The sequence below is a fragment of the Chiloscyllium punctatum genome, chromosome 9, assembly GCF_047496795.1.
Source record: "Chiloscyllium punctatum isolate Juve2018m chromosome 9, sChiPun1.3, whole genome shotgun sequence".
Taxonomy (NCBI): Eukaryota; Metazoa; Chordata; class Chondrichthyes; order Orectolobiformes; family Hemiscylliidae; genus Chiloscyllium; species Chiloscyllium punctatum.
In genome coordinates this window covers 50,289,443-50,305,229 of record NC_092747.1, presented here as the reverse complement: position 1 = coordinate 50,305,229, position 15,787 = coordinate 50,289,443, and positions in this window count along the sequence as shown.

Here is a 15,787-nt window from a genome sequence, read left to right as displayed (position 1 = left end):
CATTGCTATCACACTCCACAGTGGGTCAATGCCACCACACTCTACACTGGGTCACTACCACCATAATCTACACTGGGTCACTGCCACGATGATCCATACTGGGCCACTGCTATCACATTCCACACTAGGTCACTGCCACCATGATCCACACTGGGTCACTGTCACCACGATCCACACTGGGTCACTGCCACCATGTTCCACACTGGGTCACTACCACCATAATCCACATTGGGTCACTGCCATCATGATCCACACTGTGTCACTGCTGCCATGATCCACACTGGGTCACTGCTTTCACACTCCACACCGGGTCACTGCTACCATGATCGCAACTGGGTCACTGCCACCATATTCCACACAGGGTTACTGCTATCACACTCCACAGTGGGTCACTGCCACCACACTCTGCACTGGGTCACTACCACCATGATCCACACTGGGTCACTGCTATCACACTCTACATTGGATCACTGCCACGATGATCCATACTGGGTCACTGCTATCACACTCTACACTAGGTCACTACCACCATGATCCACACTGGGTCACTACCACCATAATCCACATTGGGTCACTGCTATCATGATCCACACTGTGTCACTGCTGCCATGATCCACACTGGGTCACTGCTTTCACACTCCACACCGGGTCACTGCTACCATGATCGCAACTGGGTCACTGCCACCATATTCCACACAGGGTTACTGCTATCACACTCCACAGTGGGTCACTGCCACCACACTCTACACTGGGTCACTACCACCATGATCCACACTGGGTCACTGCTATCACACTCTACATTGGATCACTGCCACGATGATCCACACTGTGTCACTGCTATGATGATCCATACTGGGTCACTGCTATCACACTCTACACTAGGTCACTGCCACCATGATCCACACTGGGTCAATGGTATCACACTCCACATTGGGTCACTGACATCACACTCCACACTGGGTCACTGCCACCATGATCCACACTGGGTCAATGGTATCACACTCCACACTGGGTCACTGCCACCACACTACACACTGGGTCACTTCCTCCATGCTCCACACTGGCCACTGCTACCATGATCCCAACTGGGTCACTGCCACCATGCTCCACACTGGGTCACTGCTATCACACTCCACAGTGGGTCACTGCCAACACACTCTACACTGGGTCACTGCCACCATGCTCCACACTGGGTCACAGCTATCACACTCCACACTGGGTCACTACCGCCATGCTCCAAACTGGGTCACTGCCACCATTATCCACACTGGGTCACTGCCATCACACTCCACACTGAGTCACTGACACCATGGTCCACACTGGGCCACTGCCACCACACTCCACACTGGGTCACTGCCACCATGCTCCACACTGGGTCACTGCCACCATGATCCACACTTGGGAAACTGCTACCATACTCCACACTGGGTCACTGCCATCACACTCCACACTGAGTCACTGCCACCATGATCCACACTGGGTCAATGGTATCACACTCTACACTGGGTCACTTCCTCCAATGTCCACACTGGCCCACTGCTACCATGATCCCAACTGGGTCACTGCCACCATGCTCCACACTGGGTCATTGCTATCACACTCCACAGTGGGTCAATGCCACCACACTCTACACTGGGTCACTACCACCATAATCTACACTGGGTCACTGCCACGATGATCCATACTGGGCCACTGCTATCACATTCCACACTAGGTCACTGCCACCATGATCCACACTGGGTCACTGTCACCACGATCCACACTGGGTCACTGCCACCATGTTCCACACTGGGTCACTACCACCATAATCCACATTGGGTCACTGCCATCATGATCCACACTGTGTCACTGCTGCCATGATCCACACTGGGTCACTGCTTTCACACTCCACACCGGGTCACTGCTACCATGATCGCAACTGGGTCACTGCCACCATATTCCACACAGGGTTACTGCTATCACACTCCACAGTGGGTCACTGCCACCACACTCTGCACTGGGTCACTACCACCATGATCCACACTGGGTCACTGCTATCACACTCTACATTGGATCACTGCCACGATGATCCATACTGGGTCACTGCTATCACACTCTACACTAGGTCACTACCACCATGATCCACACTGGGTCACTGCTATCACACTCCACACTGGGTCACTGCCACCACACTACACACTGGGTCACTTCCTCCATGCTCCACACTGGCCACTGCTACCATGATCCCAACTGGGTCACTGCCACCATGCTCCACACTGGGTCACTGCTACCACACTCTACACTGGGTCACTACCACTATGATCCACACTGGGTCACAGCTATCACACTCCACACTGAGTCACTACCGCCATGCTCCAAACTGGGTCACTGCCACCTTTATCCTCACTGGGTCACTGCTATCACCCTCTACACTGGGTCACTACCACCATGATCCACACTTGGGAAACTGCTACCATGTTCCACACTGGGTCACTGCCACCATGCTCCACACTGGGTCACTGCCACCATGCTCCACACTGGGTCACTGCCACCATGATCCACACTGGGTCACTGCAATCACACTCCACACTGAGTCACTGCTACCATGATCCACACTGGGTCAATGGTATCACACTCTACACTGGGTCACTTCCTCCATGCTCCACACTGGCCCACTGCTACCATGATCCCAACTGGGTCACTGCTACCATGATCCACACTGGGTCACTGCTATCACACTCCACAGTGGGTCAATGCCACCACACTCTACACTGGATCACTACCACTATAATCTACACTGGGTCACTGCCACGATGATCCATACTGGGCCACTGCTATCACATTCCAAACTAGGTCACTGCCACCATGATTCACACTGGGTCACTGCCACCACGATCCATACTGGATCACTGCTATCACACTCCACACTGGGTCACTGCTACCATGCTCCATACACTGCGTCACTGCCACTTTGCTCCACATTGGGGCACAACTACCATGCTCCACGCTGGGTCATTGCCACCATGATCCATACTGGGTCATTGCTATCACACTCCACACTGGGTCACTGCTATCACACTCCACACTGGGTCACTGCTATCACTCTCCACACAGGGTCACTGCCTCCATGATCCACACTGGGTCAATGCCACCCTGCTCCCCAGTGGGTCACAACTACCATGCTCCATACTGGGTCACTGACTCCACGCCCCACAAAGAGTCACTGCCATCACACTCCACACTGGGTCACTGCCTCGATGCCCCACACTGGGTCACTGCCACCATGCTCCATACTGGGTCACTGCTATCACACTCCACAGTGGGTCACAGCCACCATGATCCACACTAGGTCACTGCCACCACGATCCATACCGGATCACTGCTACCACGCTCCACACTGGGTCACTGCTACTTTGCCCCACATTGAGTCACTGCTACCACACTGCACACTGCGTCACTGCCACCTTGCTCCACATTGAGTCACTGCCATCCCACTCCACACTGGGTCACTGCTACCATGATCCACGCTGGGTCACAACTACCATGCTCCATGCTGGGTCACTGCCTCCACGCCCCACAACGGGTCACTACTATCACACTCCACACTGGGTCACTGCCACCATGATCCATACTGGGTCACTGCTATCACACTTCACACTGGGTCACTGCCACCACGGTCAACACTGGGTCAGTGGTATCACACTCCACCCTGGGTCACTGCAACCATGATCCACACTGGGTCACTGCCACCACCCTCCATACTGGGTCCCTGCGACCATGCTCCATACTGGACCACTGCTACTTGCTTTGCACCAGGCGCGCTGTTCGCTGGTGTCACCACTTCAGGCCATTGACCCCACCTCAGAGGCTGGGGCCTGCTGTCCAGACCAACAGGAGGGGGGCAAAGTGGGAGAAATAAAGAAAGAAAGTCGGTGGAGCCGAAGAGCTCCAGCTGGAGGATCCTACTCCATTGCCGTCTTACCAGAAGTGCTCAGCTATCTACTCATTGAGCTGGCTAGCCCCATCAGAAGGTGTGGTGAACCCAAGCAGGTGTTCCATAGTAAGGACTAGGCCTCATCCAAAAGAGATGTACGTGGAGTATAGACGGTGAATGTATGTGGGAAGTTATTCTCAGCATTTCGCGGCTCCAGGCACTTTTGTATTGAGGGCACTTTTGTATACTCTCAAAAAGGCAGGATGTGCAGACGGTATGGAAGAGTACTGATGATCAATGTATGTCCATTGCCCTCATCATCCAGAGGCCCATGATGTTGGCAATGCTGTAGAGCCCTGCAAAGATCCAGTAGGATCTTGCTCACAAGGTTGTGCCACTGATCACTGTGAATGAGACATGGAATATTGAAACAGACAAATCAACTCAGGATATAGCTGAGACCTGCTGGTCATAGGTAGGAATGGTTTGCATAAAGTTGGTGAAGACATCCATGAATATGATATGTCTCAATACCATTGGGATCAAGAACTATAAAATCCATTACAAAGACTTCGAGAGGACTCTTGGTGACTAGGGAACCCAAGGATGGGTAACGTTGCTACTCTGCTTCAGCAAAGTACACCTCTCACAATTTTAGCAACCACCCTGAGCCAGTAACACCACTTTCTGGTCACAGCAGTTGTGTGTAAAGTCGCTTGGATTCCACTTGATCACGAATCGTGACACTGCAAGCTGTTGGGAAGAATAAGTTGCTTCACCTCTCTTTCCTTGTCCTGAACCAGCTGATTGAGAAAACATTAATGTATTGGACAGAGCCAGCATGGATTTATTAATGGCAAATCATGCTTTGAAATCCACTTGAGTGTTGAGAAGATGTAACCAGTAGAATAGATATGGGAGAGCCAGTAGGCATGTTGTATTTGGATTTTCAGAAGGCTTTTGATAAATGGTTAGTGGGCAACATTGAAGCCAATGGGATTGGGTTGATATGTTGGCATGGATTGAGAACTGATTGACAAACAGGACAGAGAGTGGGAACAAACATGTTTTTCTCCAGGTGGCAATCAGTGACTAGTGGGGTACCACGAGGATCAATGCTTGGACCCAGCTATTCACATATATATATAAATGATATTAATGACAGAATCAAATGCAACATTTCCAAGTTTGCCAATGGCACAAAACTGGGCGAGTTTGTAAATTGAAAAGAGGATACATACAAGGAGGCTTCAAAGTGATTTAGACAATTTGAGCAAGTGAACAAGCACATGACAGGTGCAATACAATGTGGCAAAATGTGGAGTTATGTGTTTTGATGTGGAAAAAAAACCAGAAAGGCAGCATATTATTTGAATGGTAATCTATTGAGAAATGTGAGTGTACAAAGGGTTCTGGGTGTCCTTGTACACCAGTCAATGAAAGTAGACCAGCAAGTAAATAGGAAGGTAAAAGGAATATTGGCCTTCATTGAATGTGGATTTGAGTTCAGAGTAAGGATATCTTACTGCAGTTATACACAGCCTTGGTGAGATCACACCTGCAGTTTTGATCTCCCTACCTAAGAAAGGACATATTTGCCAGAAAGGGAGTACAGTGGAGGTTTACAAGGCTGATACCACGGATATCAGGATCAGGATTGATTTGTTCGACTGGGTCTACATTCTCTAGAGATGAGTGGGAAGCTGAATAAAATGTATAAAATTCTAACAGGTCTGCACATCATCGATACAGAGAGGGTATTTTCCTGAATTGGAGCACCTAGATCAAGGTGGACGTGGTGTCAGAATACAATGTAGACCATTTGGGACAAAGATGATGATGCAGTTCTTCATTCAAAACAATTAAACTTCCTCAAAATTCTTTAGACATTCCCATCCGTCATTGTTTTTGCAGAGTGGCCTTTCAGTATCCTGACCCTGTTTGATCAGAAGGAAGGATCTCAGAATAAAATATAAATTTATCAGCTCCAGGGATACAGAAACCAGATCATCCTCTTACCTGTATCAGGCCACTGGTGTCCCCAAAAACCTTTGTCAGTACCCCTCAAAGACCCACGTGGATTCCTTTGAACATCTCTACCTCTTCCCAGTATTTCCCAACAAGCTATCCCACACAGATGTTCCATCAGAAATACCACCTGACTTAAGGCCCCTGCACCATATAACCATCAGTGTGTCCTCAATCCAATCTTCAATCATGGGGCCATTAGGCATTTCCAGCTTTCCACTGAATCTACCTAACTTCCTGCTAATCAACAAGTTCAATATCCAACTAGAACTGCATCATCCCTCCAAAGGAACGCACATGTGAGTCCTCTGCCCAAATTCCCCCAGCTCTGATTCCCTCTGCCAGTACCTGAGCATTCAGTGTTTCTGAAGCAGCCTCAGCCTCCCTCATTGAAATTACCAGTTACAGCTCCTCCAATTATCAGTTCCATCTCAGCTAGACATCTTTCAAACTCTTTGCCATGAATGAATGCATGTGCTGTAGAAACCTGCTGACTACACCAGAAATGTGACATGGGATTTGGACACATGGAAGACCCAAAGATCATAAAGCAGGATTCTTTATTCCAATGGCATCTGGTCATTACAGTCAGGAAGGGAAATTAAGCATAAAAAAGGAACTAATTATAGAATATACACTGAATGAAGCCTGTTATGTTGGGCTGAAGATTCCTTTATCAATCTGCCCCTAATTCCCATCAGCCCTTCTTCCAGCAAAGATGCCACTTTTTCCATTCAACTACTCCTGATATCATGCCACCAGTTGGTGGATGTCACAGCAAACTGCTCAGCTCCCTTGCTCAGTGCCATCTGTCCTAATGAGAGCAAAGGTTTTAGTGATGTCTATCAAAGCAATTCCAAGTACTCTTTTCTTCTTTCAGCACTCTTTTGGCACAGTATTCACCTTCTAAATGCATGTGACCTTTTAAGATCCCCTTTGCTTAAGGACACAGCAATGTTGGGTTCTTCAATATGGTTACCGATATCCTCAAACAGAAATGACTTGCATGCCCAACTCTAAATCCCCTTCTCCTCATTAACAACCAGTAATACTTGAATTTCATTCACTCGAACACAAAATTAGTCAACCAATACTCACTATGGCTGATTTCTAAGTACTCTCTCAATGGGGTGCTTGTTTTACAGCATTCCTGGGAAGTGCCTTGGGACCTACATTTACTTTAGCTACTCTCTTCCTTTTTATACACTTTATAGAAGCTCTTATTGTTTGGTTTTGCATTTCATTCTAATTTACACTTAAAATCTACTTTTTCTTTTATTGTACCTGATTTCTAAAACTTTCCCAATTATGTGACCTAACACTGATCTTCATAATGTATTCTGCACTTTTTGTTCAAATTTATGTAATTTTGAACTTCTGTAGTTGGCCATCAATGGTTCATTCACTTAAAGTATTTTTCTTTCACAATGGAGCATTTGTATATTGAGAATTATGATTATCCTTAAATGCCAACCACACCTTACTTTTCCTCAGTCACTTCTTTAAAAAATTCATATTTTCAACATCTGCTATTTTTATAGAAATTGTAATCATGTTGTTTGGTGAAGTAAGCATGAGAGTATAATTCTCTTATGTGTATTATTGCTTAAGTTATTTGTGTAGATTTGCGTGCAATAATAATGTCGATGGGTGTTCACAAATACACTCAATTAATTGATATATTACGGTTTTCAATTATTATGCTGACAAGAATAGTTTGCATTCTTAAAAGCTTTCAAAATATTTTTAGAAAATTCACAAAATACTTGTTTTGGAGTTTTTAAACCAACAAACAAAATAGGAAAACATGTAAACATGGCTGTTTGTCCCAAAAAAACTACACGTGATATTAGAAAACTATTGCTTCCATAACAATATGTATAAATAAGCTCAGTTTATTGAAATTTTCAGAAATGAGAGTGATATATTTTTATTGAGTGAGGGTTTTAATGGAAGTGGAACCCAGGAAGGTAAATGTAATGAAGTTACAGTTCAGTCACGATTGAATTGAATGGCGGAATAGGATCGTGACTGAATGACTGATTTTGTACTCCTAGATTGCTATGTTTGTCTACTGAGTCATTTTTTTGTAGTTTTCTGAAAAATAGCTAAAAGATAGACTCAAAAGATAGAGGCAAATTTGACCATGACCTCACTAAGTTTGTTCAGATATTCAGGTAAGAATATTCAGATAAGAAAAATTCAGTTTCTATTTCCTTCTCTGTGTATAGTTAATTGATTTATACCTGGCCTCAGTACCTTGATGAGTGTTGTTCCACCTCAAATCTATATTAAGGACTGGTTTTCAATATTCCATTTCAAAATGCATTGTAAAGTCTTGTGTCATCATATCCCAGTAAAAAAAGCCGATAGTAAAAATTCAATGGTTAACTGTAATACCGATGGATGGTGTTGTCTTAGAGAACTTTAGGGTGAAGTGTCATATCTCATTATCTGTTCAAGCATTCGCTTTACAATAAGAAATAATACCCAAAATGCATCACGCTAACATGCAATTGAAGGTTCTTACCACTGAATGTCACTGTGGAATAACCAGCAGCCATATTGGTACAGGAAAGTTTCAAAGTTATTAAGATAAATTATAGTTTAGAAGAATTGCTTTTGTTCCTCGGCTTTCCCAGGAATGGTTCTCATGTCACTTGCTCCTTTTCAACTTTCCACATTAACATGTTTTGTCAGGTGGTCTTCTAACCAGAAAGCCCTTGGGAGAAGTTAGTTAAAGATCAGTCACAAAGGTTTGTGACCATATCTTGTGGCTATCATTAGTGAGGTGTCATACATCTTCCCTTGGTAGATCCTGTAACTGCCAATCGCCCTCCAGTGTATTCAATGCACACACACATACATTGTCACTGAAATTGCCTATTGATGATCCCTATGGAAAAGTGATATGTTTTTTCCACCACTGATTGCTTGTCCTGACAAACTATGCTCTGTGCTGTTCCTCCCTCAAGCGCCATGACCTGTGCCATCAAACGTCCCTAACTTCCCCAAGGAACAGAATTTTGCCCACTAAGCACCAGCCTGACATTCCAAAACCAACCACACTTCCTCCCCGCCCCACCTTCAACACCTCAAAAGAGCCTCAGAATATGCCTTCCTTGGATTTTAAGAGTCAGACATCAAGGTCAGTAATGTCTGATTATTGTCATTGCGGAACATTAGTCAGAAATGAAATTGGAAGCTAGGGATGATGGATGTATGGCTTGTGGGAAAGTGAAGGAGAGAGGGTTTCTGTTCTGTTAAAGAAGGCAACTATTCAAAAGGAATGGGTTATAGGTCAACAAGATGAGGATGAATGTGCCTGCAGGGAGGCTCAATAATGTGGTCTTGGAGGATTTATACTCCAATGGGAAGGGGGTGGGTATATAGAACATTGGAACACAGGAATAGGAGTAGGCCATTCAATTCCTCAAGCCTTTTATTTTATTTGTGGGATGTGAGCATTGTTGGTTGGCCAGCATTTATTGCCCGTCCCTCGTTCTCCTTCAGAAGGTTTTTGTGAACTGCCTTCTTGAATTGTGGCAGTCCGCCTGCTGTGGTTTGTCCCACTATGCCATTAGGGAGGGAATTCCAGGATTTTGACTGAGCAACAATGAAGGAACAGTGATATAGTTCCAACTCAGGATGCTGAGTGGCTTAGAGGGGAACTTGAAGATGGTGGTGTTCCCATATATCCACTGCACTTGGCCTCTAGATGGAAGTGGTTATGTATTTGAGCATTGTTGCATCTGCACTCACCTACGCAATTGTGGAATATTCCATCACACTTCTGACTTGAAGAAAATGGACAAGCTTTGAGGAGTCTGGAGGTGAGTTATTCACCACAATATTCCTTACCTCTGACTTGCTCTTGTAGCCAATGTGTTTATTTGGTAAATCCAGTAGAGTTTCTGGTCAATGATAACCCCCAGGATGTTGATAGTGGGGAATTCAATGATAATAATTTTCATGTGATGTTTAATTGCTTGACCTTCCTATTCCTGAACTTACCAGCATGTGGTAATGGCAGTAAATCTGGGATTACTGTCATGGAGGTCCTGCTGTTCAGTCTCTTGCCTAGTTCCCTAAACTCTACTTTCAGGACTTCATTTCTCTTTCTATCTATATCCTTAGTGACAATGTGAACCAAAGTCCCTGGCTTTTGACAACTGAATGTCAAAGGCTGGTAATTAGATTGTCTCTCATAACCAGACATTTGTATGGCATGAATATTACTACCATTTGAGGTCATGTTTCTATGAGATGGTCTTTTTTTTAACTCCATAGAATACTGGCCCACTCCCTTCAATGTCTCCTCAAAGGACATTCAGGAACCAGTCTGGTGAATATGTTCATTTCCTTTGTGGCAAGTATATTCTTCCTTAGGTAAGGATCCAGCAGCTCACATAATACATGAAGTCCAGTCTCACCAATGTTCCATAAAATGGACACAAGACTTTCTTTGCATCTGTACTCAAGTTCTCTTGCAATAAAGGCTAACCTACCACATGCAACCTAAATTACTTGCTGCACTTAATTGCTAGATTTCAGTGACTTATGAATAGGAAGTCTATGTCCCTTTGGATATCAACATTTTCCAATCTCTCACTATTCAAGAAATTCTCTGCAACTCTATTCCCTTACCAAAGTGGACAATCTCACACTTATCCACATTATATTCCAACTGCCATGCTCTCACCCACTCACTTGACCTGTCTAAATCCCCTTCAAGCTCTTCACAACTCAAAATCCCATCAATATTTTTAATCATCTGCGAATTTTGAAATATTGTAATTGGCGTCTGTATCCAAATCATTGATATAAAATATATAAAGCTGGGCAGAAGTACTGATCGTCATCCCACTGGCCACAACTTGTCAACCTGAGAAGAAGCAATTTGTTCCTAGTCTCTGTTTTCTGCATGTTAAAAAAGAATAGAAATTAAATCATTCTATGTTACTTCTATGATCTTGTTGTGAATGCTGCATGCATTCAAATAAGGTGCTTTTAATTCTGTCTTTTTAGCACTGTTCACTAATTTGACCTGGTTGATTCCAAAATTTGTTTCAGGTACTTTCCAGTTTCATTTGCAGCACTTATACTTTGTGTAATCTTTTCAGTTTAGATTCCATTTGAACAGCACCTCAGGTTCCCATTCCCCTCACAGCTAGTTTAAACCCTCCCCAGTACCATTAGCAGATCTCCCTATCAGTATATTATTCCCTGTTCTATCTGTACAATTTACACCAACCCAAAATCAAACCCAGTACCCTGGAAATGAAAAACCAACCTTCTTGCTCCATTTTTCCAGCCACCTGGTCATTTGCTTGACCTTCCTATTTCTGTACTCACCAGCACGTGGTAATGGCAGTAAATCTGGAAGTTCTACCATAGAGGTTTTGCTTTTCAATCTCTATTCTAACTCCTAAATTTCTACTTTCAGGACCTCATTTTTCTTGCTAATTATATCATTGGTGCCAACGTGGTACAGAACCTCTGGCTTTTCACACACCGCTCCCCCCCCACCACCCCCCCCCCCCCCACCCCTCCGCCCCCCAACAAGAATGTCCTACAGCCACTCTGTGACATCACTGACCCTGGCACCAGGGAGGCAATATATCCTTCTGGACTCACCTGCACAATCACAGGAATGCCTGTTAGCTCCCATAACTGTCAAAAGTAAAAGAAAAAAAGAATAATGTGCGTAAGGTGAGACTATTGGTCTGTACGAGAGAAAGAAGTAGGATTGCATTAGATAAAAAGGATGAAGAGGAATGCAAAGGCAGGATTATCATGCATGTGTTTAAAGGCACTAAGTGCAGTTGGTGAGCTGCAAGCACAAATAACAATGTTGGAATATGATGGAGCGGCAATAATGGATATGTGGCTTTAGATGATGAATTCTGGGTGCCTAATGTATAAGGCCATCAAGAGTTCAGAGAGGATAGAGAACGAAAAAGAGGTGCGGTGACAGTATCAGGACCACATTTCAGCATTGGAAAGAGGGATCGATGTTCAGGGTGAGGACACAGTCCATTTGGTCGGAGCTGAGATTCAAAAATAGATAATATTATCCTAATTGTTTTTAATATTATCCTAATATTAGCCTAATATTATTCCAAATTGTGAGAGAAAAGTGTAGAGAAATCACAAAGATGTGAAAAGATTATAGAATGCTGATACTAGGGGTTTTCATTACACAATATTAATTGGCTTGATATTAGACTCAAGGGGAAGGAGGAGAAGGAAGTTCCATGCTGTGTACAGGAGAATGTCTTTAATTAGTATGTTCAGGGTCCACCGAGGAAGAAGGCATTGCTAGATCTGGTGATGAAAAATAAATTTAGACCAAACGGAATAAACGTCTGTGGAGGAAATAGTGGAGATTAAAGTGTAAACCTTGACACAGTCTGTTTGAATAAACACAGCGAGCTTATTTTACAAGCACACAGGGGACATGCGATTTCTAGCTTCCCCTGCTGAGCTCAAGGTCACATTCTGTTACAGTTTTGTGTAGCATGTATAAGGCTACTCAGTATTTTGTCTGTTTAGTCTTTTTTTCCTCATACAGCTCTATAACCTTAACAGGGTTGGACACATACCACCTCCCTCCCCGCTCCCCCCCCTCCCCCCACCCCACAGTCATGCCCCAAGATCAGATACACATGCATGAGCACTTCAGTTCTTCTATCTGCTGAATACTGCGACTTCTACCTGCAGTGTTATAGTGTTCCATTGAAATCACTTCTGCCAATGCTAATTCTAATTACAGTCTTCAGAATATGACCTTTATTGTTTATTCAAACAAACAAGCACACAACACTTTTATAATACAAATACATTAAAACAATCTTTTAGCCCTTATATTCCCAGTTTGTAGTGTTGCATCTCTGGTCCACTCCAGAGGAATATTTGAGTAAGACTGATAGTTGCACCTTAAGGTTTAGATTAATACTGGGGAAGAGAAAGGAACAATCTATTACAGAACTCCTAATGTGGAAGAGTTTAATTTCAATGTGTTGGGAAGAGATCTAGTCAGAGTAAAATGGCACCAAAAACTGACAAGGAAAACCATGAAGGAATATTGGGTGATCTTTAAGGAAGAGATGCTTCATGTCAAGTCTAGGTACATTCCAAACAGGGTATAAGTCAAAACAATCAATGACAGGATTCCTTGGTTGACCAGAAAGAAAGTAATCAATGAAACATAAAAAGACAATGTGTGATCCGTGTCAGGTAAATATTTCACATCAAATATGAAATATTGAGAGGGGAGGTGAAAAGGAAAATAAAACTGATAAAGAAGGAGTATGAGAATAGTGGATAAAATGACAGTGATCAGAAAAGAGAAACCCAAAATGTTTCAGCAAAATAGAAATAGCAAGCACGTGGGTGGAGTGGGTCCTTTTTGGGACAAAAAAGGGTGCTGTAAACACAGAAGCCCAGAGCACAGCTATAATAGTTAATAAGAACTTCACAACCGTGTTCTCTAAGAAGCATGATGTTTGCAAATTATTAGTAGAAGCAGAGATGATGAAGTTATGTGGATAACATGAGAACTGAAAGAGAGGAGCAGTTGGAAAGGCTGGCTCTGCTCAGAGGGTATAATTCTCCTGGTTCTGAGGGTTTTTAAATAGAAATAATAAAAGGCTTTACCTTTAATCTTTCAGATTTCCCTCGATATTGGGAGGTGACAAAGGATAGGAGGGTAGAAAATGTGACAGCCATATTCAAGAAAAGATGTAATGACAGTCTGAGCAACCAAAGGCCACTTCAGTGGGAGATGTAGATTGAAACTATATTAAGGAACAAAATGACAGACATTTGAAGGGGTTTGACTTCATAAAGGAAAGCCAGTATAGATTTGTAAAAGGCAGATGGTGCTTCAAAAATTTACAAAATTATGAGGGGCATGGATAGGATAAATAGGCAAAGTCTTTTCCCTGGGTTTGGGGAATCCAGAACTAGAGGGCATAGGTTTAGGGTGAGAGGGGGAAGATATAAAAGAGACATAAGGGGCAACGATTTCACGCAGAGGGTGGTACGTGTATGGAATGAGCTGCCAGAGGATGTGGTGGAGGCTGGTACAATTGCAACATTTAAGAGGCATTTGGATGGGTATATGAATAGGAAGGGTTTGGAGGGATATGGACCGGGTGCTGGCAGGTGGGACTAGATTGGGTTGGGATATCTGGTCGGCATGGACGGGTTGGACTGAAAGGTCTGTTTCCATGCTGTGCATCACTATGACTCTATGACTCTATGATGAAGCAACAGAAAAAATTGAAGGCAATGATATCTATATGAATTTTAAGGAATTACTTGACAAGGTCCTATATAAAAGGCTGTCTAATAGAATTGAAGCTTATGCATTAAGAGAGTAAGGATGGCAACTTTAGAGAGTGGAACTTCCTTTCACTGAGAAATAGAGGTTTTCTGCATCAATTTCGTTCACCAGCAGCATATTACAGCCGTGAGCCAGGCGTATTCTCAGATTGCTGCTGGCCACCAATGGCTCTCCTTTTGGAAGTGCAAGCACTCTACTGTACCCCTTCATCCTCTCCCCGCCCCCACACCAAAACGTTGTAAGTCTGCAGAACTAAGGCCACTTGTGTGCAACTGTTAAAGTTCACCTCACTTCAAATGTTGTGCCCTGTGCCCACAATAACCAGATCACATGGGGTTATGGCCAATTGGAATTGAGCAGAGCTTCACACCATCTCCCACATGCCAGGGCATCCCATTTCACTTTATGTGAAGAGAGACCGTTTAATACATGACTGTCCGATGAAGTTGATGGATCATATAAAGTGGGGACAGAGGCACCATTTATCAAAACATATTACTCACCAACCAATACATCTTCATTTCTTTCTGAAGCATCTTGTTAGTTTTTGCTGGCCCCTCAAATTTCACAATTTCAATCTTTCTCTTATGATAACCTGTTTGTTTTTATTTTCCTCCATCCCATTTGCTTTTTCATTGTTCTTCTTTCACCGCATTTATTTTCTTTTTCATCTCAATTCTAAACTAACAATATTGCTATCTTGGTGAGGTAGTCAGCCTCCCCTTGCCCTTCTACTGCATGGCTCACTGGATTCACAAACTTTTCTTAACATTGACCAACATTTCCTATGGCTCATCCTCAACTTTTCCATGATCATTTTGAGCTACTTCAGTCACTGCTCTCTGCTTTTCTTATTTCTGCTTCAACTGTATAACAATGCTATCAATCTATTAATTCTGGCATGTGGAGTTTAATATAAATTGGCTTGCTTGAAATATGTTGTAATTTCACTATTAAAACTTGCAGCAAACAAACAACAACATAAAGAGGAACTTCCATGATTTTATTTTTTTCTGACAATCCTGTTCTTTTTAAATTTTTTTTTCCCCCACACTACCGCCTAACTGCGGTAGTGCTTGTTTTTTTCCCCAGCACCCATGGTGTGTGTGTGTGCAGGTGTGAGACACAGTGAGAGACACAAGGTGCACGAATCTTTATTCAGTTTCCATCACCAGGAAGAAAGGAAACACCCGAGTGGCCAGTGACAAGCACTGCCCTTCACATCAAAGGGCAACGCTGTGTGATCAAACAGTGAAGGGGAGGGCAGGGATTAAATCAAAATAGAGTTGGACGGGGAAATGATGCACTCCACTCCCTGCGACACCCACCTCTCCCTGAACAACTCCAGGGTGTTGGTGGACACCGCGTGCTCCTTCTCCAAGGACACCCGGGCTCTAACGTAACCCCGGAAGAGGGGCAGGCAGTCGGCCCTAACGACCCCCTCCACGGCTCGCTGCCTGGACCTGTTGATGGCCAGTTTGGCCAGGCCCAGGAGC